At 44.2% G+C, this 25,292-nt stretch overlaps 1 protein-coding gene across 9 annotated transcripts in view; it reads left to right on the forward strand.

The window, feature by feature from the left end:
- The window catches only part of FRMD4A (FERM domain containing 4A), a 682,056-nt gene that overhangs the window by 408,991 nt on the left and 247,773 nt on the right, over positions 1-25,292 (forward strand). The window contains exon 1 of one of the 9 annotated variants that reach the window (XM_027559899.1): positions 17,393-17,510. The exons of 7 other annotated variants lie outside the window; for them this stretch is intronic. The gene's annotated coding sequence lies outside the window, so the exon portion shown is untranslated. Of the gene's footprint in view, positions 1-17,392; positions 17,511-18,138; positions 18,282-25,292 lie in introns of those variants that run through there. One more of the 9 variants, XM_027559898.1, reaches the window with a different exon arrangement.

Genomic DNA, 25,292 nt, shown 5'->3' on the forward strand with positions numbered 1-25,292 from the left:
ATTTTAAATCCACTCAACCACTGTTTCAGGAGAGTCCTAAGATCATGGCCTGCTTTTTTTTTTTTAATGAAAATGAAGAGAATGTTTTTCTTCATCCCCTAAAAGCAAGTGAACAAACAAAAAAAAGCACTAATCAACAAATATTTACTGAAAACCTGGCATCATTTTATTAAAGTGCTGACTCAAAACTAGAGAAAAATATAGATGTGGGAAGCAGATGGAGAGGTTTCAATTCCAGTTTTGTTTCTCATTGAGTAACCTATGCAAGTTAGCCACTAAACCTCAGCTTCTTCTTCTGTAAAGTGGGCATAACACCTGCTTTGAAATGTCATTACAGGAATTAAATGAAACATAGACTGTTACATGTCTGGCACATAGATAGTCAATAAATGGAATTATTACAGGGCTATTGAATGCCAATTATACGCCTGTTGGCCCTTTCCTCCAGGGCAATGAGAACTTGACTTGGGCTGCCGCTGCTGCTGCTAAGTCGCTTCAGTCGTGTCCGACTCTGTGCGACCCCAGAGACCGCAGCCCACCCGTCCCTGTGATTCTCCAGGCAAGAACCCTGGAGTGGGTTGCCATTTCCTTCTCTGATGCATGAAAGTGAAAAGTGAAAGTGAAGTCGCGCAGTCGTGTCCAACTCTTAGCGACCCCATGGACTGCAGCCTACCAGGCTCCTCTGTGCATGGGATTTTCCAGGCAGGAGTACTGGAGTACAAGCTCCCAAAGCCAGAGGGGGTGGACAGGGCTAAACCCCAAGAGCAGCCAAAGGAGCAATGAGGTCCATGAGCTGGATGAAAGCAGCCTCAAGAAGTGAGGAACCACTTCTTGAGTGTGTGGTTGAGTTGATAGAACTGAGTCTCTGAAACAGTCTGCAGTGGGGGTGGGGGTGGGGGTGGGGGTAGGGGATGGATAAGATGAAACCTTCTAGCGGATTCCAGGCCAAGCTAGGTCAGGCAGCCTTTGAGGATGAGGAACTCAATAAATGAACAGCAGACTCCTATCTTGGAGGGATCTGCATTTCTAATTGACCTGCAGTCAGCGCCATTCCAGATAGTGTTTACTTCTCAAAGTCCATGCCTTCAGCACTGCTTAAAGTCAGACAACGTTACGTTTGTTCTCTGAATACAAATTACTAGTGTTGGGAACCCATAGCGCCTGAGCCAGCCACCCAAATGGAACTCTTCGTTGGTGGTACTTGCTCCCTGACTCCGAGACTCAGAGGGAACTCAGGGTCAGGAGTCCATTTGCCCACCCAGGGAGGGCTTCTCACCTGCAGGATCACAGGTGGTGCCTAGCCCCTGCAGGGACACCCACCCACGGTGTCACAAGGAGGCCGCCCCATCAGTTAGCAGCTCTGAGTTACAAAGTCACAGTAAAGTCTGCACTCTTAAAGCCCCTCTGTCCCCACAGGGATCTAGTTTCCTGTACCAGCACTTAACACACCAGATCTCCCTGAAATCAATTCTCCAGGTAGCTGGCTCCTGCCTTCCCTCACCAGAGCTATTCTTTCAAGGACTAAACATCCCTGTTCCCTTCAATCACTGAAGTTGGCTCTGAAAGCTTTGCATCCCTAATTATGTTCATCTTGACATAGTTAAAATTGCAAGCATTCATCTTAAAATGTAGCCCATGAAATTAAACTCAGTAATTCGCATATGTTCTGAATATATAGGTCCTATAAACCCCTCTGTTAACACTCTGGTTTACTTTGTGTACTAATATTGCACTAGATTTTGAGCCAACCCTGTAATGCTCCAGGTTCCTAATTAAGTGTGTCATCAACAAAATTCAGGATTTTTTTTTTAGTACTGCTTTTTTTCATCCTATGTATATGTAGTTGGTTTGGTTAAAACCATATTTCCTGTTGTTAAGTCCATCATTTTCATAAAGCTTCTCAGACCTTTATGAATTCTGCTTTTTAGCTCTCTTTTAAGTTTTGGTCATTTTGAAAATCTGGTAAGAATTCTTCACAATTTCAACCAAGGGATTACTAAAAATAGTTATAATGTACATATCTGTACATGAACAAGTTTCTGTGCCACAACCAGGGACCAATAAAACTCTTATTAGACTACAACTGTTATTATTTTGAGTAATATTGAATGCCATTGATTATTGATATTAGTCAATACTATTAATTTAGCATACTGTTGATAATGGTTTTACTGTCAGTACTCATCACAGGCATATTGAATACAGTTACTTAATATTTACTATATGATTTCATTAATTGACATTCTTTGCACATGGTTATTTTATGAGTTATGAACTTGCCCATGGTAAGGGTATACTCCTATTTGTTTTAATTTGTATTTTATTTCAAATTTTTATTTTATATTGGGGCATAGTTGATTAACAATGTTGCTAGTTTCAGGTGTACAACGAAGTGATTCAGTTACACATATATATATATCCTTTTTCAACTTTTTTTCCCATTCAAGTTATTATAGTACATTGAACAGAGTTCCCTGTGTTACACAGTAGGTCCTTGTGGGTTTTCTATTTTAAATATAGTAGTGTGTATATGTTAATCCCAAACTCCTAATTTATCCCTCCCCCAGATGTGTTCAGTTGCTAAATCGTGTCTGACTCTTTACAGCCCCATGGACTACAGCACACCAGGCTCCTCTGTCCCCCACTATCTCCCAGAGTTTGTTCAGATTCATGTCGTTGAGTTTGAATAAGCTCTGGGAGTTGGTAAAATGGACAGGGAAGCCTGGCATGCTGCAGTCCATGGGGTCACGAAGAGTCAGACACGACTGAGCGATTGAACTGAACTGAAATGATGTCCACTGAGTCAGTGATGCTATCTAACCATCTCATGCTCGGCTCTCCCTTCTCCTTTGCCTTCAATCTTTCCCAGCATCAGGGTCTTTTCAAATAAGTCAGCTTTTCGTATCAGGTGGTCAAAGTATTGGAACTTCAGCACTCATCCTTCCCATGAATACTCAGGGTTGATTTCCTTTAGGATTGACTGGTTTGATCTCCTTGCAGTCCAGGGGACTCTGAAGAGTCTTCTCCAGCACCATAATTTGAAAGCATCAATTCTTCAGCGTTCAGACTTCTTTATGATCCAACTCTCACATCCATATATGACTACTGGAAAAACCATAGCTTTGACTATACGGACACCAAGACACACTCCTTTTTGAATGTTTTCAGACCTCATGTTACAATTATAGAGTTCAGGAGAGAATTTGTATGAGAAACTTTGTAAAATATTTCACTGAAAGTAAAGTATACCCTGTCGATTAGCCTTAACAAAATGGAAACCAGGACACCTTTACAACAGGAGGTGTCCCCTGGTGCCTTCCCCTTCTTGGGCACAGCAGGGGCCACAGCTGAGTCACTTGATAGCTCTTCATCTTGCCCATAGCCATCTTCTCTTTTGCAGGATGCAAATGTGCCCCAGGGAGGTAGAGAGGTGTTGGGTATACATATGGTCAAGCCTCATCTCACCTTCCAGACTTCTTTACCCACTCATTACACTCGCCTTTCGGAGGCTCTGCCCTCTCTCTCGACAATCCAACTTCCACATGATACACCTCCCTCCTGGCCACAGCCAATCCCATCTCATAAACTATGTACTTACTCACTTATTTGTTTATTGCCTGGCTCCTCCACTAGAATGGCAGCTTCATGAGTGAAGGGACAGGATGGCTGCACCAATTTACATTCCCACCAACAATGTACTGCTGCTGCTACTGCTGCTAAGTCGCTTCAGTCATGTCCGACTCTGTGCGACCCCATAGACAGCAGCCCACCAGGCCCCACAGTCCCTGGGATTCTCTAGGCAAGAACACTGGAGTGGGTTGCCATTTCCTCCTCCAATGCATGAAAGTGAAAAGTGAAAGTGAAGTCGCTCAGTCGTGTCCGACTCTTATCGACCCCATGGACTGTAGCCTACCAGGCTCCTCCGTCCATGGGATTTTCCAGGCAAGAGTAATGTACTAGGGTTCCCTTTAAAGGCTGTAGTTTTGGTGTGTGTGGGGGGGGGGGGGTTGGGTGGGTTGGTTGTTTGTTTTTATTTGCATTCCATGAAGAAAACTAACAATTCATCTCTGAGTTTGAAAATTTCAGCCAGCAGTTTCCTCTGGCTGAGGGAAAAGATATGCTCAGGAAGCTATTCTTTTAAAAAGTCAAATTTCCGAGACACTTTTCCTTTTCTTAAAGTTTTCTTAAAAAGACAAATTTTAAAACTACTAGATTTTTGCCATGAAACTCCCAGAGGCTTAAAAGTAGAGCATTCTTGATAAATGATGCAGTGGCTACTGGTGCAGGCACAGGGCAAAAGGGTGTGATAAAGCTGTTTGTCACAGGCGGTGCCTAGCTGTGTATATGATTATTTACTGGTTCCAGTGGCTGTTGGGCTCAATAAGAACATTCATATATTTTGTTGAAAAAAATTATGTTATTTGCCATCAGTTCAGTTCACTGAACTGATGTCACTGATTTCGTGTCCAACTCTTTTCAACCCCATGGACTGCAGCATGCCAGGCCTCCCTGTCCATCACCAACTCCTGGAGCTTACTCAAACTCATGTCCATCAAGTTGGTGATGCCATCCAACCATCTCATCCTTTGTCGTCCCCTTCTCCTCCCGCCTTTAATCTTGCCCAGCGTCAGGGTCTTTTCCAATGAGTTAGTTCTTCACATCAGGTGGCCAAAGTATTGGAGCTTCAGCTTCAGCATTGGTCCTTCCAATGAATATTCAAGACTGATTTCCTTTAGCATGGACTGGTTGGATCTCCTTGCAGTCCAAGGGACTCTCAAGAGTCTTCTCCAACACCACAGTTCAAAAGCATCCATTCTTTGGTGCTCAGCTTTCTTTATTGTCCAACTCTCACATCTATACATGACCACTGGAAAAACCATAACTGACTAGATGGACCTTTGTTGGCAGAGTAACGTCTCTGCTTTTTAATATGCTATCTGGGTTGGTCATAGCTTTTCTTCCAAGGAGCAAGAGTCTTTTAATTTCATGGCTGCAGTGACCATCTGCAGTGATTTTGCAGCCCCCCAAAATAAAGTCTCTCACTGTTTCCATTGTTTCTCCACCTTTTTGCCATGAAGTGATGGAACCAAATGCCATGATCTTAGTTTTCTGAATATTGAGTTTTAAGCCAACTTTTTCACTCTCCTCTTTCACCTTCATCAAGAGGCTCTTTAGTTCTTCTTCACTTTCTGCCATAAGGGTGGTGTCATCTGCATATCTGAGGTTATTGATATTTCTCCTGGCAATCTTGATTCCAGCTTGTGCTTCATCCAGTCCAGCATTTCTCGTGATGTCCTCTGCATATAAGTTAAATAAGCAGGTGACAATATACAGCCTTGATGTACTCCTTTCCTGATTTGGAACCAGTCTGTTGTTCCACATCCAGTTCTAACTGTTGCTTCTTGACCTGCATACAGATTTCTCAGGAGGCAGGCCAGGTGGTCTGGTATTCCCATCTCTTGAAGAATTTTCCATGGTTTGTTGTGATCCACACAGTCAAATGCTTTGGCATAGTCAATAAAGCAGATATTTTCCTGGAACTCTCTTGCTTTTTCAATGATTCAGTAGATGTTGGCAATTTGATCTCTGTTTCCTCTGCCTTTTCTAAATCCAGCTTGAACATCTGGAAATTCATGGCTCACATACTGTTGAAGCCTGGCATGGAGAATTTTGAGCATTACTTTGCTAGTGTGTAAGATGAGTGCAATTGTACGGCAGTTTGAGCATTCTCTGGCATTGCCTTTCTTTGGGATTGGAATGAAAACTGACCTTTTCCAGTCCCATGGCCACTGCTGAGTTTTCCAAATTTGCTGGCATATTGAGTGCAGCACTTTCACAGCATCATCTTTTAGGATTTGGAAGAGCTCAACTGGAATTTCATCACCTCCATTAGCTTTGTTCATAGTGAGGCCTCCTAAGGCCCACTTGACCTTACATTTCAGGATGCCTGGATTCAAATCTGCCCTTTTTCTGGGTATGAACTTTCAGCAAGTTACTTAATGTTTCTGAGCCTCATTTTCTGGATCTATATAATGGAAATTGATAATACCTACTGTTGAAGCAATCCAAGTACAGATTGGAAAAGAATTTCCAGACATGCAGCTTCTCATAAGGGAGTGAGTTTATTAAGAACAAACAGTAGAAATAATGTGGGCACTGTGAGTGCAGTGGGCCAACCTCCTGACAGACCAAGGAGAGTCAACCATTTTTCGTGGGTTAATAACCAAGTTTTATAACCTCAAGACAAAGAAAATTCCTGCTAGAAGGTTGGCAGTAGGTGATTGGTTAGGGTGCCATAGAGTGACTACTGGGGTGGGCATTTTTGCCTAATTTGGGGTCAAGAAGTCTGCTGGCAATGGTCAAGGGGGCTTTTGGCAACAGTTACAAAGGGTCTCAGCCACCTTCAGAGGTGGCCTTGGTTCTGGGCTCTGCTTCTGTGGCCTTGGGGCAAGGCCTCCCACCTGTGGCCTTGGGGCTGGACTCAACACCTACTTGCAGTGTTGCTACAGGAATTAAAGATGATTCACATAATGTTCCTGGTGCCATTCAATAAATAATAGCCATTATTATTATTATTGTCTGATCCCAGTTTAGGTTATAACCATTGCCAAGAGAATTTTCTTTGCAAATAGCACAGAAGGCATCCTCTGAAGATTCTAAAGGTACTTTCCTTTGTCTCTGCTGTATCCACGCTTCTACTGAGAACTCAAGACCAAAACTGCCCTCAAGTATCCTCACCTCAGGCTTCCCTGGCAGCTCAGCTGGTAAAGAATCTGCCTGCAATGTGAGAGACCTAGGTTCTATCCCTGGGTTGGGAAGATCCCTTGGGGAAGGGAATGGCTATCCACTCCACTATTCTGGCCTGGAGCATTTCATGGACTGTTTAGTCCATGGGGTCACAAAGAGTCAGACACGACTGAGTGACTTTCACATCCTCACCTCTGCCTGGGAGCAGCTATTCAGACCACAGTGTTTATTTCTTTATTTTGCACTTTTGAAAGAGTGAGAAAGAGGGTGGAATCCAAGAAAGCACCCTTAAGGGTCTTCCCAAGACCCCATTCAAGAAGAATATAAAAGAATATAAACCAAGGCAGAACCTTGTGTTTTGGAAAGTCAACATCAAAATGGTTTAGAGTTTACTAAGTAGAGACTGAGAGGGGAGATGGAAAAATATCCATTTCAAGATAGAATTTACAGCTGCAGCATTATTAAGTGTTTCATCAGGGCTCCATGAACGCTTTTAGGAATCCTTAGAACACATTGCAGAAGTTCTGCACTGCCAACAGTGCATACACACTGCACAACTCGCCCTGGCTCATTTATGAGCAACAGAGCTCATTTATAGCTTCAGATTGACTATAATTTAGGCCACTTTTATTAAAACAATTACAGGGAATTGCATATAAACACTGATCAAATGCTGTTTCCTACCATCACAGATGCTTCTTCTGTTTTTTATTAGCTGAACGGATTCACTTAAAAAATCTACTGGATAATGATCATAATACTTAGCCAAAAAACAGTGATAAAGCAACATTAAATATACTGTATACAGATGAACAAAGTTGGAGGACTTCAAGGATTCACTTAAAAAATCTACTGGATAATGATCATAATGCTTAGCCAAAAAACAGTGATAAAGCAACATTAAATATACTGTATACAGATGAACAAAGTTGGAGGACTTCAAATAAAATAAAACCCAAAAATAAGCACCACCATGATTCCTACGTTGGAGGAAATCCTGAGTGAGGCATGCAGACAAATGCAGAAATGGTTAAAGTGGGTAGAGATATGCATAGGCCATTAAAGAGCAAGAGAGTGTTGTTATCCAGGTGTTTAATATAGAGCAAGAGTGTGTTAACCAAATAGGGAACAGGAGGATGGAAACTACCTCAGAGTGTGTTCCCTGTCATGTCCCAGCCCAACCAGTGCCTGTTGGTGAACATATCAAAGATCTTTGACTTTACCCCCAGGTAGGAGAGGAGATTCTTTTTTTCTCTCAGAATGGAACAACATGATCATATTTCATTTTTGATATGGAAGAAACCATTTATAAAGAATTTCCATCAGAATTAAATTCTTTTTTTTTTTTAAGGTTCTTTGTGATATGGACCATTTTTCAAGTCTTCATTGAATTTGTTACAACACTGTTTCTGTTTCACGTTTTGGTTTTTTGACCAGGAGGCATGTGGGACCTTAGTTCCCTGACCAGGGATCAAACCTGCACCCCCTGCATTGGAAAGCAAAGTCTTAACCACTGGACTGCCAGGGAAGTCCCAGAATTAAATTCTTAAAACTACAATTCTACACAAAAGAATCTTTATTCCTTCATTAAATTCATCCTTTAATGAATATTTATTGAACATTTGATATGTGCCAGGGACAGTTCTAGGCTTAAGAGAGTCAGCAAAAAAAAAAACAAAAAAAAAAGACATAATTCCTCCTCTCCTGGGAAGGACTGATATGAACAAAACACACAAGTAAATAAGTCATATAGTCTGTTAGAAGGTGAGAAGGGCAACCTAGAGGAAAAAAAAAAAAACAGAGAAGGGATGAGGGTGAAGGGCAGAAGCAGGAGAGTGAGTGAGAGGAGTTACTTTCTTAAGAAAGATGGTCATAGATCATAGTGAGTTTGGCATTTGAAAAACTAAATGACCACTAAGAGAAAGAAAACTTGCTTCCATGTCTCATTACTAGAAAAAAAAAAAAGAGAGAGAGATGGTCAGAAAGTCTCTCTTTAAGAAGGTGACATTTGAGCAGGGACCTGGAAAAGGTTTGGACTTGATTGCACTGATATCTGGGGAGCTGCATTCCAGGCAGCAGGCCATGCAAAGGCCCTGGGACAGACGGAGTTTGAGGGGTCAGAACAACAGTGGGGGGGCAGGGTGCCTGGAGCAAAGCCAAGGCTGCAGTGGCAGAAGAGTGATGCTTGCTGACCAGCCCCATCAACATCCTGGGAACTGATCAGAAATCATAATTCAAACTTATGATTGCCGGGGAGAGGATGGGGAGAAGGGATAGTTGTTGGTACGGACATGTAAACACTGCTATAATTAAAATGGAGAACCAACAAGGACCTACTGTATAGCACTTGGAACTCTGCTCAATGTTGTATGGCAGCCTGGATTGGAGGGGAGTTTGGGAGAGAAAGGCTACATGTATATGTATGGCTGAGTCCCTTCTCTGTTCACCTCAAACTATCACAACATTGTTAACAGGCTATACCCCAATACAAAATAAAAAGTTAAAAAAAATAAATGCAGATTCTTGCATCCTCAACCCAGATCTATGAAGTAGAAACTCTGTTGTGAGGTGGTGGCGGGGGCGGCAGGGGGCGGGGGGTGGCGGGGGGGGGAGGCGGTGGTGGTTCGCTGGAGAAGGTGAGACCCAGGGGATCGGCTTTGACAAGTCTTCCAGGTGATCCCAATGCTGGCTTAAGTCTGAGAACCACTACCTGAGAGCTAGATCCTGAGCCCTCTTTCCCACTATGGTATCTTTTCTGGACAATCTCATCAAGTGCCATAGGTTTAAATGCCCTAGGTGTACAGTTCAGTCACTCAGTCATGTCTGACTCTTTGCAACGCCGTGGACTGCAGCACGCCCGGCTTCCCTGTCCATCATCAACTCCCGGAGCTTGCTCAACCTCATGTCCATCGAGTCGGTGATGCCATCCAACCATCTTGTCCTCTGTCATCCCCTTCTCCTCCTGCTTTTAATCTTTCCCAGCATCAGGGTCTTTTCCAATGAGTCAGTTCTTTGCATCAGGTGGCCAAAGTATTGGAGCTTCAGCTTCAGCATCAGTCCTTCCAATGAATATTCAGGACTGATTTCCTTCAGGATTTCCTTCCTCTGTGTACAGGCATTGCCAATTTTTTTCCTTTTCCACCCATATATCTTTTTGAGTTCTAATCTTGCATATCCAATTCCCATCTCAGCAAACAGCCTAACCAACTTCCCGTTTGAATCAGAACCCTAGAAATCTGCTGCACTGAGCCCACTTTATTTATGACGTGAATTATAGCAAATTCTTAGCCATTATAACTCAGGGTAGATCTGATCTATATTTGATGGCAGAAAAAAAGTCATCATATCACAAGTCATCACTTAATGACAGTTTTCAGCCCCATCTCAACTCCAAGAAACTGAGTTACTTTCTCCCCTGGGGCACAGGGGCCTCTGTTCTCTTAAATCCTGGGCCCCTTCCCCCAACACTGGCTCATGGTTCCAATACATTCTTCTTGCTTGCTTGAGAGATTGATGATTGACATCACCTGCACAAAAGCCTTCTCTATTAGAAGTCTCAACTGAAAGAGAAATACTTGCTGAAAATTTTTTCCGTTCAGTTTCACAAATATTTCTCTTAATGCCCTTTCATAATGCGGTGATGGGCTCACAAATAAGTAACAAATACTAAGTTCCTGCTGATAGACACTGTGTTCGGAATAAGGGAAGTAATGCCTCCTAATTTAATACTTGGCCATTGGACAGTGAGTTGAGTGAGGGTCAATAATCTCAACTCTGAACTCAGACCACTTAAGTTTGATATTTGGTTGTTGCTTACTTGTCCTCTGTAGGATCTGAGGTGGGTTATAAACCATCTCTCTGCCTTATTCCTTTCCCTCCAAATGGGGTTAATAATAGCACTGACCCCCCAGGGTTGTTGAAAAGATTAAATGAGTTGTTGTATGTAAAATGCATAAGCAGTATCTGGCATTAAGTGCCAAGACTTAACTATTGTTAATACATATTTCAGAGCAAATAAACAGAAAGGGTTTGGTGAGAGAGTTAATCTATGTCCTTGAGTGTACTTCTGATGTACACCAATTTTATAATATGCTACTCACTGTGATACAGCTGCTCCCAGGGCTCCAAATGACATTAATTAGCTTGTGATGTTTTGATTGATTCTTGTCTGTGTTTCACAAAGACTTGCCCTGGGTTTTTGCTGCCCTGAGTTGAGGCAATCTAAATCAGGATTCCCAAACAGGAAAAAATAATAAGCAACAATTTCATGTAATGAGAACATAACAAGATTATCAAACATAGCTATTTTAAAATGGCATTGCTATTTTAAAAAAATAATGACATAAAACACAGCTATTAGATGATTTCTTCATCTACCCCAGGGACTGTGGACTTAAGTGCTTGCTGTCAGGCCAGGAGAGGAGATATAATTCTTTCTTTTTGATTGAAGTGGCTCAGAATTGGCCTTTAATTGACCTGGGATAAGAAGAAAAAAGGATTGGGTATAAAAATACAATCAGATTTACTTAAAGCCAGTCAAGGACTTTAACCTGCCCCCAAAGGGGTCTTGCTTTATCCTCAAAATCTGGTGAAAGTGTAGAAAGAAAACATGCCACTTTTGTTCTCCAGAAACATGAATGGAATGTAAAACAATGTCTATTTGGTACAGGTTAGGAACTAATATAACAGTACAAGTACCTCTTCCTAGATGCCTTCCAAGTGTGACTCAATGCATAACTTTTAAAAATTAAGTTTATTCATTTCTGTCTGTGCTGGGTCTTCATTGCGGTGAATAGGGCTTTTCATTGCCACGTGTGGCCTTTTTCTAGTTCTGACGAGTAGGAGCTACTCTCTAGTTGCGGGGTCCAGTCTTCTCATTTCAGTGGCTTCTCTTATTGCCGGGCACGGGTTCTAGAGGGTGCGGGCTTCAGTGGCCGTGGTGCACATGCTTAGTTGCTCTGCGGCAACTAAGTGATCCAACCAGTTAGCTGCTCTGCAGCAACCAGTGATTGAATCCATGTCCCCTACATTGGCAGGCAGATTCTTAACCAATGGACCGCCAGGGAAGTCCCTCAATCCACAATTAAAAGTGTATATCAAAGTAAGTGCATGGCTCTGCACTGAGATTGCCTGTATATGTCATGTGTATTAGTATGTAATGGTTAAGCTTGGAAGAAAAGAGCTCAGAGTCACAAAAGGATGACTCTGGGTTCAATTGTGAGGAACACAGTCCCTTCAGCTTGTTATTTCACCTTTTAAAACCCCAGGTTCCTCATCTGTAGAAGAGAGAGAAAAATAATTTCCACCTCATAGGACTCTTGTGATGATCAAATTAACGAATGTTTTGGAAAGTTCTTAGCATGGTGCCTGGCACAGGATGTATATACTCAAAATAATGTTAGCTATCAATTGTGGTCAGTTGTATGGTTTTGGAAATATTTGATACCTATTGAATCCATGGTCTTAATAAGGCTAGAGAGAGAAATGATTATTAGGCCGGTTTTTCAAAAATATTTATTAGTCTGTGCTGGGTCTTAGTTGTGGCACACAGGATCTTCGATTTTGTTGTGGCATGTGGAGTCTAGTTCCCTGACCAGTGATGGAAACCAGGCTTCCTGCACTGAGAGTGAGGGGTCTTAGCCATTGGACCACCAGGGAAGTCCCTATCAGGCCAGTTTTGTTTTTGTTGTTTTTTCATTTTAGCCATTTATTTATTTATTTTTTCACAGTCTAAATTTTATTTTATTTAACTTACAATGTTGTATTGGTTTTGCCATATATCAAAATGAATCTGTCACAGGTATACATGTGTTCCCCATCCTGAACCCTCCTCCCTCCTCCCTCCTCCCTCCCCAACCATCCCTCTGGGTCGTCCCAGTGCACCAGCCCCAAGCATCCAGTATCATGCATCGAACCTGGACTGGCAACTCGTTTCATATATGATTTTATACATATGTCAATGCCATTCTCCCAAATCATCCCACCCTCTCCCTCTCCCACAGAGTCCAAAAGACTATTCTATACATCAGTGTCTCTTTTGCTGTCTCGTATACAGGGTTATTGTTACCATCTTTCTAAATCCCATATATATGCGTTAGTATACTGTATTGGTGTTTTTCTTTCTGGCTTACTTCGCTCTGTATAATAGGCTCCAGTTTCATCCACCTCATTAGAACTGATTCAAATGTATTCTTTTTAATGGCTGAGTAATACTCCATTGTGTATATGTACCACAGCTTTCTTATCCATTCATCAGGCCAGTTTTAAAGGTGAAGAAACGGATACCAAAAAATTAAGAGACTTGTTCAAGGTCACACTGCACCTTCAGAGCACAATTCTAGGGCTGTTCCATGTTACAGGTTCCTACAGAAGGATTATGCAGCCCTGACTCAGATCCACCCCACGCTGGTGTGTGTCCTCTGCTGGGCAGATACACAAAGGAAAGAGTGGGGCCCATCGTTCTCCACCATCTGTGCTACTCTGGCTAAGATCCAAGCTGAGGCATCTTCTAACTGCTCCATGTATTTCCCTGAGCTTGTTAGGAAAGCTATGACTTCAGATCCCAGAGTTAAGAACCAGGTACTTTCTATTAGTGAAGAGTGTATAATTTTTGCTCTGCAACTTTGGGCATTAAAAAAAAAAAAGTCGTATTAGTTTACTCCTCTAAGCGCAATTAAATCTATGTCCTTTCTCACCAAGGTGGCAGGAATTACTCATTGTCTCCTCTCCCCCAACTCACATTCGACCTCATGACACAAAAAGGGTCTCTTGTCATTGGTCCAGCAGAGATGCCACTGAAATGCCCAAGGACCTGAGAACGAGGTCCATTTTATATTGTTGTTGTTCAGTCGCTCAGTCGTTTCCGACTCTGCAACCCCATGGACTGTAGCCCACAAGGCTCCTCTGTCCATGGGATTCTCCAGCAAGAATACTAGAGTGGGTTGCCACGCCCTCCTCCAGGGTATCTTCCCAACCCAGGGATTGAACCCAGGTCTCCCACATGGTAGGTGGATTCTTTACCATCTGAGCCACCAGGGAAGCCCAAGAATACTGGGGTGTGTAGCCTATCCCTTCTCCAGGGGATCCTCCCAACCCAGGAATCGAACCGGGGTCTCTTGCATTGCAGGCGGGCTCTTTACCAGCTGAGCTACCAGGGAAGCCTCCATTTTATATTACTCTTATTGATTTGGTGTGTCAGGTCTTAGTTGCGGCACGTGTGATCTTCCTTGTGGTGTGTGGGCTCTCTAGTTGTGGCACGTGGGCTCTAGTAGCTGCAGCACGCCGGCTTAGTTTCCCAGTGGTATGTGCAATCTTAGTTCCCCAACCAGGGATCGAACCTGAGTCCCCTGCATTGGAAGGCAGATTCTTAACCACTTTACCACCAGGGAAGTCCCGTTGAGGTCCATTTTTAAAGCCAAAGATTCCATGCCTAAGATCCTGTGCTGTGCCTAAGACACACCTCCTAGAATTTGCTACCTTTACCAGTGTCCCCATGCTACCCTGGCAGATGAGCAGTGCCCTCTTGAGGCACTCTGCAGACATGCAGTAAGGGTCTTCCCATTTGCTGGTGGCAGCCCTTTCATCTTCCTGGTGTGCCATTGCCTTTCTCCACCCTTTTCTCCATCCCCCATTTGCAAGCTTCCGAGCACCTCTCCTCTACTGGAGACTTCACCTCCTTTCAACACAAAGCTCCCTAGCTCTGTATGAGAATCCTATGTTACCAGGTCTCAAAATCCTGCTTGCCCTCAGGAAGAACCAAAGGAAAGTATTTTTCCTTCCTTCTGAATCTTCCCCGGTACTGAAAGCAAAACACAAAGGCATATGTCCAGAAACTGGCCTTCCATGTTTCTTTTTTCAGTTTAATGCTTCAAAAAGCATCACATTCGAGCTTAAAATGGAAACATTCTCTATTCTTTCATCACAACCACAGGTTAGGGCTGGCCGACAGACCAACGCTTTGCCAAGGTCCTTTGATTCTTTATGTCTTTGCAAGAAACTGCCTGAATTGTCAGTGTTGGAATTGGCTTCTCTTCGGAAAACAAACCATTATAGAATTCAGACTGGCAAAGCTTGTCATCCATTAACTCCAAGGATCACCGCTGATGAAAGAGAGGATAGATTCCCTTCATATTTTCATTAACCTCCAGATAATTTACCTTAAAATTTTTATCTCATTAATCTAGTTTAACCATGGCCAATTTCTCTCAGTACTTAAGTTCTTCAAATGTAGTTTTTCCTTTTCTAAATTTTTATCCATTCTCAGTTTGGGGTCCAAACACAAAACACTTAGGGGGTAAAGACAGCCTGCATCAGGAACTAGCCCAGGCCTGGGGTCAGAGTGAGAATAAAACCCACAGAGGCCCTCACATGTACACACTAATATTGCCTGGTCCTGTTCTAAGGTTTTCACATATACTGATTCATTTAATCCTTACAACAACTCATTGAGGTTGGTAGTATTATGAGTCCCACTTCATAGCTGAGAAAACGGAGGCACAGAGAGGTTAAGACATTTTCCCAAGGTTGCACAGCTATCAGATATGAGAGGCAAGAGCCAAGTCTGGAAGTCTGACATCAGTCTGTGCCTTTAACATGCAGCCGTGAGTACCAACCTTAGTTAAGAAGGAAATAAACAGGCTGATGATACAAAGAGCAGATGGGGAGGTCAATTCCCAAGTGCTGATCAGGGAAGGCTATCTAGGAGGCAGCACTTGAGCTAAAACCTGAAGGATGGCAAGGAGCCAGCAATACAAAGAGTGAGGGGGCAGAGGTGAGCATTCTGGGCAGGAGAAACAAGACACGCAAAAGCCAAGAATAGGAAAGAGCCATTCACGAGCAGAAAAGTGGCCTGGGTGGCAAAACATAGCAAGGGACTTGGAGAATAATAACATGGGATGACGATGGGGTGGATGCTTCAGGAGCAGTGAGAAGCCCGGATGGTTGTAAGCAGAGATATGGCATGATCTGAGTCGCTTCTACAGTCCCTGGCTGCTGGGGGAACAACAGGGCGAGCAAGAACCAGGAACATAGGGGACCTGGAATCAGGTTATGGAATTCAAGCGGAGAGCGGTCTGGTAGCAACAGACAAGGATGCATGGATAAGGAAGGCTTGGTGCTCAGGACTTGTCAGGCCTCTGAAGAAGTGAAGACTTCATTCCTAAGAGCCAGGGAAACCTGGATGGGTTTAAGCAAAGAAGTCCTGTGATCAGATGTGGGTTTCAGCAGAATGACTCTGGGTGGTGTGGAGAATGTGTTTGAGAGACAAGACTGGGATCCAGTCAGGATGCTGCTAGAGACACAACGGTGATGGGTGATACTCACTGACCAAGGCCAGGGGCATGGGTTACTCATGCCACAAAGATTAACCACCCAGCACCAGGCACTGGAACAAGTGAGACAAGGGGCTGGTCTCAAGGAACTTTCCAGAGCTCTTTATGAGGACAGGCTTGGTGATATCTTGACAGTGAAGAATGAACGAAAAGAAGGAGAGGAAAGGTCCTTCTCTCCCTGAGGGGAGAGGAAGGATGCTGTTTTGTAAGATAGGGAACCTGGAAAGAGGCTTTGCTTGTGGGTCAACTTGAGTTCAGGACAAACTGAGAGTTCCAATGGCCACAGTGGAAAGGCAGGAGGTAGATGTAGATGGAACCCCAAGACTCTTCTAAGAATGCAAACTAACAGTTGGGAGAGAAATGTTACCTTTGAACATCTCCTTAATCACCACCCGCTAGGTGTTACAGTCTAAACAAATCAGCACCAGAAACAACCTGCTTCTAAAGAATAACATCCCCCCTAAGGGCTTCAGAACACAAGGAGATGGGTTTCAGTGGCAGCATGAGAACTGGGCTTTGCTTAAGAACAATCCCCAAGGACTTCAGAAGTACAGAAACATCCCTTTCAGCTTCCCATTACTCAGATTCAGACAATCAAGTCCTCCACCCAGGAGCATGGTGATCACCACAGCTTGAGATAAGATGGGTAGGCCTTATCATAGGTGTTAACTTTCCCTCCAACACTATCTGCACAGGCAGTTTACCTTCTGTTGATTGACAGACCTCAAGCTGTCAGATATGTTTCCCAGAGATCTTTAGAGAAGACACAAGCTGTGTCTGGTAAGATCAGTTGGAAGACAGGATGTGTGAGATTTCTTTTCATTATAACATAAAGTTTGTAAGTTTTCACTCCTGCCAGTGCCCTGGAAATAATGGTGCCAGTACACTAGAGTCCCCATCAAACCAGGGTGAAAGGGGAACCAGCCCCTCCCTTGAAGGATGGATAGGTGGATGGATGGATCCTGGGAATTCAAGGGAAGAGTGAGTTCTAGAGAAAGATTTTACCTCTGAGACAAGCTGGCTTTTCCACCTTCACTAAGCGGGTGCTCCTGTCTGCTTCTCCCTTTATTTCATCAACCGTGTTTTGACAATTCCTTTAGAAAAAAAGAAAAGAAAACGTGTCTAAGGCAAATTGAGCTCCTGAAGTAATAAACATTTAGACATACAATGTGAATTGAGTTATTGTTCTCGGTCGGGATAGTCTCCCAGTCTGTTTCTCTTTTTTTGAAGAGAGACCGTGTCAGGCCGTCTTCCTCCCCCGGGCTCTGAAGGGGAGTCTCCCCTCCGCAGTAATTGTTGCGAATTCTGACAATAGCCCACGACTAGGTTATCTCACAGGAACTTCCATTTCCAAAGAGTTGAGGGGAGATTAATGCAAGAAAACTGGACTAGATCGAGGGAGAAGAGCCGACCCTTCAGCCAAGTTTAACCAAGGTAGCCTTTTCCTGGGTCTCCCAGGTGGGAGGGGGCCTCTCGCGGTGGGTTTCGGTGAGATTTGCTGGGGACAGAGTCGGGGTCCTCGGGTCCGGAATCCCCGCTCTCCTCCGCACAGCCTCTGCTGTTCGGCGGCTGATTCAGGACCTAACTTTGTCCCGATCGCTTGCGAAGCAGAGAGGGAACCAGGGGCTCGGCCAGCTCGGCGGTACCGGGGACCTCGGGGCTGGGCTGGGGCCGGGCCCGGCCGGGCGCGTTCATTGTCTAGGTGCGGGCGGCGCTCCGGGGCCCTGCGGCGGGCGCGGAAGGCGGCGACGCGCTCCGCCGCGCGGGGACTCGCCGGAGCCAGCCTATCGCCCGGCCTCCCGCCGCCCCGAGCGCGCTCGCCGTGCCCGGGTCCGCCGCGCGGGGCCGCCCAGCATGCGGCGGGCTGGGCGCGGCGGCCCGGGGCTCGGCGCGCGGGCGAGGGGCGGGCCGGCGGTGGTGCGCCCTGGCGCGCGGCCAGGCTCGGCGTGAGCGGCGCGAGCGGGCGATGGGCTGACTGGGGACCCGCTGGGGCGGCGGGGCGGCGGCGGCGGCGGGGGCGGGGGCGCGCCGGGGCCGGCGGGGCGGCTGCGGGCGCCGCACGGCGGAGGCGGAGGCGCCGGGCGCGGATGCCGCCGGGTAGGCCCCGGGCCTGCGCACCCGGGGCGCATGGGACTCCCGTTTCGGTGGATCCGCCGCTGCAAACCTGAAGTTCCTCGGCTCCCCGGGAAGCGCCACGAATAAAAGGTAATGTGTCTTTGTTTCCCGTCCGCGATTGCGGGCAGGCGATAGATTCTGCAGCAGTTCTGGGTCCATGTCTGGCCGGTGAGAGGGGCATGACACTTGTGCTTTACTGAGGACATAGAGCACTTAATGCTGAAGATGTGACATTGTTCCAGTGCACACCCCACGTGCGGACAGACTCTGCTCCCTCCCCCCACACCCACTTTCTTGGGCACCTTGACCTCAGTCAGGCTGGATTAACCCAGGGAGAAAGGAAAGGACGTTGCTGCGGGCAGACCTGGGCGGGATATTTTTTAAAAACTCATTTGTCTGGAAGTGACAGGAATAGTCCTTCTTTCGGGGCAGGCGGCAGGCTGCAGATCAGGTCTGCTAAAATGGACTGCTCGTCACATTCCAAATGGCTGCAGCAAGTTCGATGCAGGGAGACAGCGGGAGGCGGGGAGGAGGGAAGCCCCTTCAGGACGGGGTCATTTAAAAATGACCAAAAGCCGTGCTTCTGTATTGCAAGCAGCTGCCCCAGCGTGGGTGCATAGTGCATTTAGGAAAGGTGAACCGGCCCTGTACTTTGAAAGCTGTGTGCAAGCTGCCCGTGTGTCATCAGGAACTCGGTGCTAACCTCGTTAGCAGAGTAACTGCTCAGTAGATTCGAGAGAATTTCCAAGGGATGGCTATTCTAATAATAGGTTTGGCGGTGGCTTCCTAATAGACACACTCCTTCTGAATGATGCGGCCATGCCCGTCCCCCGGAAACTCTGCTTGCTGCGAAAAGGCTATCCAATGCCAATAAAGGACTCCCTGACCCCACCGTGAAAGGAGGAGGTTCTTTCTCCCCTATGAATGGAACATCCCAATAGAGGTTGCTACCGCAGTTGTGGCTTCACTCAGTGTGAATCCTCCCAGCATCTGTGAAAGGGATTCTCAGAACACCTAAGCCAAGCACCAGTTTCTAAATGTGAGCTGTTCAGGGCGGATGGCTTATATTAAGTGTTGGCAAAGACTCAGCTGTATTTAGGCCCCTGGTCAGGCTGACTTGATTTTTATTTACCTGAGTGAGTTTTGAACAGCTATTCACATCCCCCTGACACCTCAGCATCTGCAAGTCTGTGGGTTTTTTCTGAAAGCATGGCTGTGATGTTCTGGAGAGCACAAGTCCAAGAAAGAGCCAGGGGCAGGCTTCTGGCTTCATTCATGGAAGCCACCGCTGACCCTGGGGGCACTGTCTCAGGAGTTGGATGCAGAAATCTGTTACTTATACTAGGTAGAACTTAGCTCCATGTGCCATCTCTTGAATGTGCCACAAAGTGGGGAGTTGGGGAAGACAAACATTTCATTGTTTCTGGTTTTTAAATTGCTTCAAGTTCATTCATATCATTTGGCCCCTTTTGGAGTCTGACTTGGACAAGGTGGGAAGACCAAAAACAAACAGTTCAATCAGTAGACATCTGACTTTGGTTCTTCAAGTGTTCATCTCTTGGAACCAGAGGGCCGGAGGATGAGCCTCTTCTGTTGGCTGAGGGATCCTTTCTGCTGTGAATGAAATCTGGGTGTTTTAAGGAACACCAGGAATGGGGGTCTTGCTGCAAATAGATTTGAATCTCTTTGGTCCGGAAAGGTTGTATGTGCCTGTTAGTCGCCCAATTGTGTCCGACTCTGCGACCAAATGGACTAGCCCACCAGGCTCCTCTGTCAATGGAGTTAAATAGCTGTAATTACTTTATGGGAAGCAATATTTGGACTTGCTTTGAAATCAACACTATTGTCCTGTTAGTGAATATAATGTTGCCTCCAAATAACTTGGAAAAAAGTGATGCTGGATGTGTTGTGGAAGTAACCTTTAGAATAACAACATTAAACTCTTCTTGTGTCGAAAGGGAACAATGTTGGTTGAAATGAGGATCAGAAAATCCCTCCATCCACTTAAAATTGTTTTATTGAAATACAGGTGATTTGCAATCTTATTAGTTTCAGGTATACAGAAAAGTAATTCAAATATGTGTATACACACACACTCACATATTCTTTTTTAGCTTCTTTTCCGTAATATGTTATTACAAGATATTGAATATAGTTCCTGGTGCTGTATAGTAGATAACCTAATAGGTTATCAATTTTAAATGTAGTAGTATGTATATGTTAACCCCAAATTCCTAATTTATTCCTTCCCTGCCTTTCCCCTTTGGTAACCATGTTTGTTTTCTGTTTGCGAGTCTGTTTCTCTTTTGTAAATGAATTCATTTGTACCGTTTTCTTTTTTCAGATTCTGCATATAAGTGATATCATATATTGTGTTTATCTTATTTCACTTAGTATGATAATCTCTGGGTCCATCCATGTTGCTACAAATAGCATTATTTCATCCTTTTTAATAGCTGAGTATTATTCCATTATATATGTGTGTGTGTGTACCACATCTTCTTTATCTTTTCATCTGTCAGTGGACATTTATGTAGCTTCCATGTCTTGGCTATTGTAAACAGTGCTGCTATGAACACTGGGGTGCATGTATCCTTTTGAGCCACATTTTTCTCCAGATACCTACCCAGGAGTGGGATTGCAGGATCATATGGTAGCTCTGTTTTTAGTTTTTTAAGGAACCTCTATACTGTTTTCTATGGTGGCTGTACTGATTTACATTCCCAACAACAGTGTAGGGTAGGAAGAGGGTTCCCTTTTCTCCACACCCTCTCCGGCATTTGTTGTCTGTGGACTCTTTAACAATGGCAATTCTGACCAGAATGAGGTAATGCCTCATTGTAGTTTTGATCTGCATTTCTGTAATAATTGGCAGTGTTGAACATCTTTTCATGTGCCTGTTGGCCATCTGTATGTCTTCTTTGGAGAAATGTCTATTTAGATCTTGTGCACATTTTAAAATTTCTCCACCTACTTTTATTCTGACCAAGTGTGATCTGCCACTGCTGTTGCTAGTATTCTTTCTGGCACTTGAACTAATTTTATTAATAAGACTTGTTATTTATGGCATAGTGCTGCTTTGTTATTTGTAGACATCGTTGCCAAGTCCCCTGACAGCCTGGCAGGTGGCAAGTACCATTAGCATTATCTTGTTGTGGGGGGAACCGAAACCTCTTGAGGTTCAGTGAGTTGCTGATTTCATAATCCTTGAGAACTGCCTCCCAGATGTGGATGTGCTCAGCTTTATTGCAATGTCCAGGTTATAGTCTGAGGTCAAAAGATAAACCAAGAATGAGTCTGAGGGACTTCCCTGGCAGTCCAGTGGTTAAGACTTCAAGCTTCCACTGCAGGGAACGTGGGTTCAACCCCTGGTCAGGGAACTAAGACCCCACATGTCACACAGTATGGCAACAAACAAACAAACAAAAGAATGCATCCTTGTATGGGTCCTGGAACTTGGGGAAAGGCTCTGTGGACTAGTGGGGATGCCAGAGTTATAAAGGAAAGGGCTCCTGAGTTAGGCTCGATGGATTGATGCGTGAGTGTGATCCATCTGTAATGGGAGAGGCAGTGATGAGATGAAAGGTCCAGGAAATAGTGTATTGAGGGGGACCTGTCAGGGTACCTTGGTCATTTAGTAAACGTGGGGTTGGACGTGACTGCCTCCAGAGGAGATCGTTATCAACTTTACTGCATAAATACATCATTTGTGCTCATGTTATTAATGTTAGCATGTGTGTCTTAAGTAAAAGACTTCCAGTTCTATTCATATGTCATATATTCACCGGTTATAAGAGTTGCGTGTAGCCTGACACACCAAATGACTGAAATATGATCAGGCACATTCAAAGCTCAAGTTTTGTTCTAAGAAATTTTTGTGTGTGTCAATACTTCTTTAAAAAGAAAAAAAAAAAGGAAACAGTGTAACTTCTGGAGAATTTCCATTTAAACTAGGGGAAATGAGAAAGACATGCTAACAGTTAAATAGGTTGTGAAGTTAGTTTAAACCACATTCTACACAGTATCAGAATATGCAAGACTAGATTCACCAATGGCTTTCATCCATGTGTTTTATTTCTTAAGACTTGTCTCATATCTTTAAAAAATATTTTTGATTTTTATTTGTAAGATTATTATTGTTTTTTAAATAATTTTATTTATTTATGTATTTTTGGCTGTGCTGGGTCCTTGTTTCTTTGTGCAGGCTTTCTCTAGTTGTGACAAGCAGGGGCTACTCATTGCAGTGGCTTCTCTTGTTTCAGAGCACAGGCTCTAGAGCACAGACTCAATAGTTGTGGGACATGGGTTTAGTTGCCCTGCGGCACGTGGGATCGTCCCAGACCAGGGAGTGAACCTATGTCATATGCACCCGCAGGTGGATTCTTAACCACTGGACTTCCAGGTTATATTTTTGAGTATCAGCTGATATGTCAGTAAGTTTTGTGGCAGGAATTCTCTATTTGAATGTATTCATTGTAAAAAATTCCAGCGTCTCTATTAGAAAGGATCTCTGAGACCTCAGTGGGAGAGAAGCCATGGGCAAAGATCTTTTATCTAAATTTTAAAAACAGCATTCTTCTTGAGCTAAAGATGCAAAACAGGGACTGCCTTATAGGTTGAGCATGTACTCGTAACCGCCCCAGGACACTGGTGAACCTTTCTATCTTGCCCATTTCTGATTCCTTGCCATCTATTGCTCTCTAAATAGGCAATTAAAGTAACAAAAGTAAACATTGGCTGTCTCCTAAAAGATAGGAGTTGATGTGAGAAAAGGAAGAGACAGGATCATTCCATCAGTTACATAGGATGCATAGGTGCTTGAACGTTTCCTACAATAAGCAAAAATCAAAGACATAAAGAATCTGGGGAAAGTGGCCACTAAAAGTTGAACCTGCTGGAGAAGGGTGAAATTTGAGTATTTTACCTTGTTCTGTTCATTCTAGCCGTAGTCAGACTGAAGTGTATTGGCACTGTTGTCCATTTTTGTTTTTGGTTTTCCCAGGACATTTAACCTCCAGAGCTGGCACAACAGCTTTTGAAGCTCTGGGCTCCAGCGTCACCATTGCACACAAAGCCTGTTGGTATTGCTACTCTCTTTTGCAAGTTTTCTGAATCAGCATAAATCCAGCTTATCAGAAGTTCTCCCCACAGCACATTCCTTTTGGTTCCCTAAATCCATCAGCTGCTACCCTTTCCCCTGCCCTGTGGGATCAGCATCTCTTTCTCTTATAAGGAATAATTTAGACACACCCTTTTATTCTTATAAGGAATAATTTAGACACTTTTGAGGCTACCAGCTCCACCACTAGCACCATTATCCAAAAAACATCCAGCATTATGCCTCTCTTACTTCCTCAGATCATCAGAGCTACTGCTACTGTTTAGTGAGTTGCATTAATGCTTATTTTGGGTGCTGTTTGCTGTTGAGTGAGTGTGTGGAAAGGAGATGTTCAGTTCTTAATTGTATCAGTGGAAATTAGGTATTTTCCTCCAAAAGAGAAATACTTTTATCTTTAAAGATGGAAATTACTGCTAAGAATAAAGGCTGTGCTTGTTGGAAGGGATCTAAGGGGTCTGGTTCAGTTCAGTGACCTTATGACTATCAAACGATCAAGAGAAAATGAGCTGGTAGGTTCTGTTTGAACTGAATGGGTAGCTTCTCTGTAGATGTTCGAGCATCGCTAACTCCAGGTCATAGATGGAGCGGATAGGATCCAACTTGTTAGGGAGGCTAATCTCCATCATATGTGGTGGTTGCTGGTTTTGTGTTTTAAAATTGAAGCTCTGGCCATTCCTTGATACAGTACAAGAAGACGTGAGCTGTGTGTGATCACGAACAGTTGTATGTGCACAGCCTTCTCCTCAAATTCTCACTACATTCATGCGTGCTATCTTATTAGTGATTATTTGCCAATCCATAATTGTTGCATACTTTCTGTTCACTGAAGGCTCCCTAAATTTACTGTCTGCTCATGACAGGCACTCAGTAGATCCTATTTGAATAAGAAAATCACAGAGTGACTCTTCATACCAATCCCAACACTAATGTATTTCAGCATCTTCAGAAACCTGGAAAGCCCAGTGAGCTAAAGAAAACTGGAACCTCTTAGGTTGTCCCGTATCTAACTTTTTTTAAAAGAAGTCTGTTCTGTGGTGTGGCCCCTTGTTCCCATTTAGCAATACCTTGCCCTTTTGGTACTCATGCAGAATACCAAAATTTTTGACAGTAATTTTCACTTCGAATTAACCAAAGGCTGTCATCTCAGTCGTGGACACCAACTCCATCATTTCCATCAGAATTAGCCCATTCTTCTGGTGATGAGGGCTTCTTTGCAAGGCTTTTTGCCTTTCTTTGTCCTTTCGATATGAGGAATGCATGAAAAAAACAGTGTGTAATGGGTCTTAGATTGATAATGCATGACAGCAAATGGAAATAATAATCGGAGAGTTGCCAGGCTGTGCCATTCATAACCATAAAATGCACAATTATGCCCTCCCCACATGCCTGTGAAGAAGTATGTAAATGTGACAAACCCAAACTGGGAAATCCTAATAGTGTGGAGCCATCTGGATCTAGGCAACACACCTGCAAACAGTGGGTAGTGCGGTGCAGGCTTACCAATTTCTCTGCTCCCTTTGGCTACCCCGCTAGAGATCCTGGATACTTATTTCTCTGTTGCTCAGAGAGAGAGCAGAGAAGAGGGGAGGGTGATGAGGACAAGAACCAGATTGGAGCCGCACACAATGCAGGGCAGTGTTCTGCCTTCTCAATCCCCTTTTATTGGGATGGTTGAGTGTTTTGTAACAGAGTAGCTACAGAGTGTCCAGTAGTACAGATGTAGCCTGCAGGTCTTGGCAGGAGAGCAGAGACCTCAACGGAGCAAAGCAGCAGAGAGCTGCAGTCACACTAAATGTTGAGCTCAAAGTGTGGACCACGCACATATGAGATTTGGGGATTCTCCATTGAGTCGGACATCTCAGATGGAGCTTGAGGAAAGAAAGGGAGCATATAGGTCATTTTTACAAATTAGGAGATGCTCACAGAGGTTCAGGGACCTTGCTTGCTGAGGTCTCAGTTGCAGGGCCAAGACTAGAGTCCCT

This window comes from Bos indicus x Bos taurus, chromosome 13 (genome assembly GCF_003369695.1).
Source record: "Bos indicus x Bos taurus breed Angus x Brahman F1 hybrid chromosome 13, Bos_hybrid_MaternalHap_v2.0, whole genome shotgun sequence".
NCBI classification, from domain to species: Eukaryota; Metazoa; Chordata; class Mammalia; order Artiodactyla; family Bovidae; genus Bos; species Bos indicus x Bos taurus.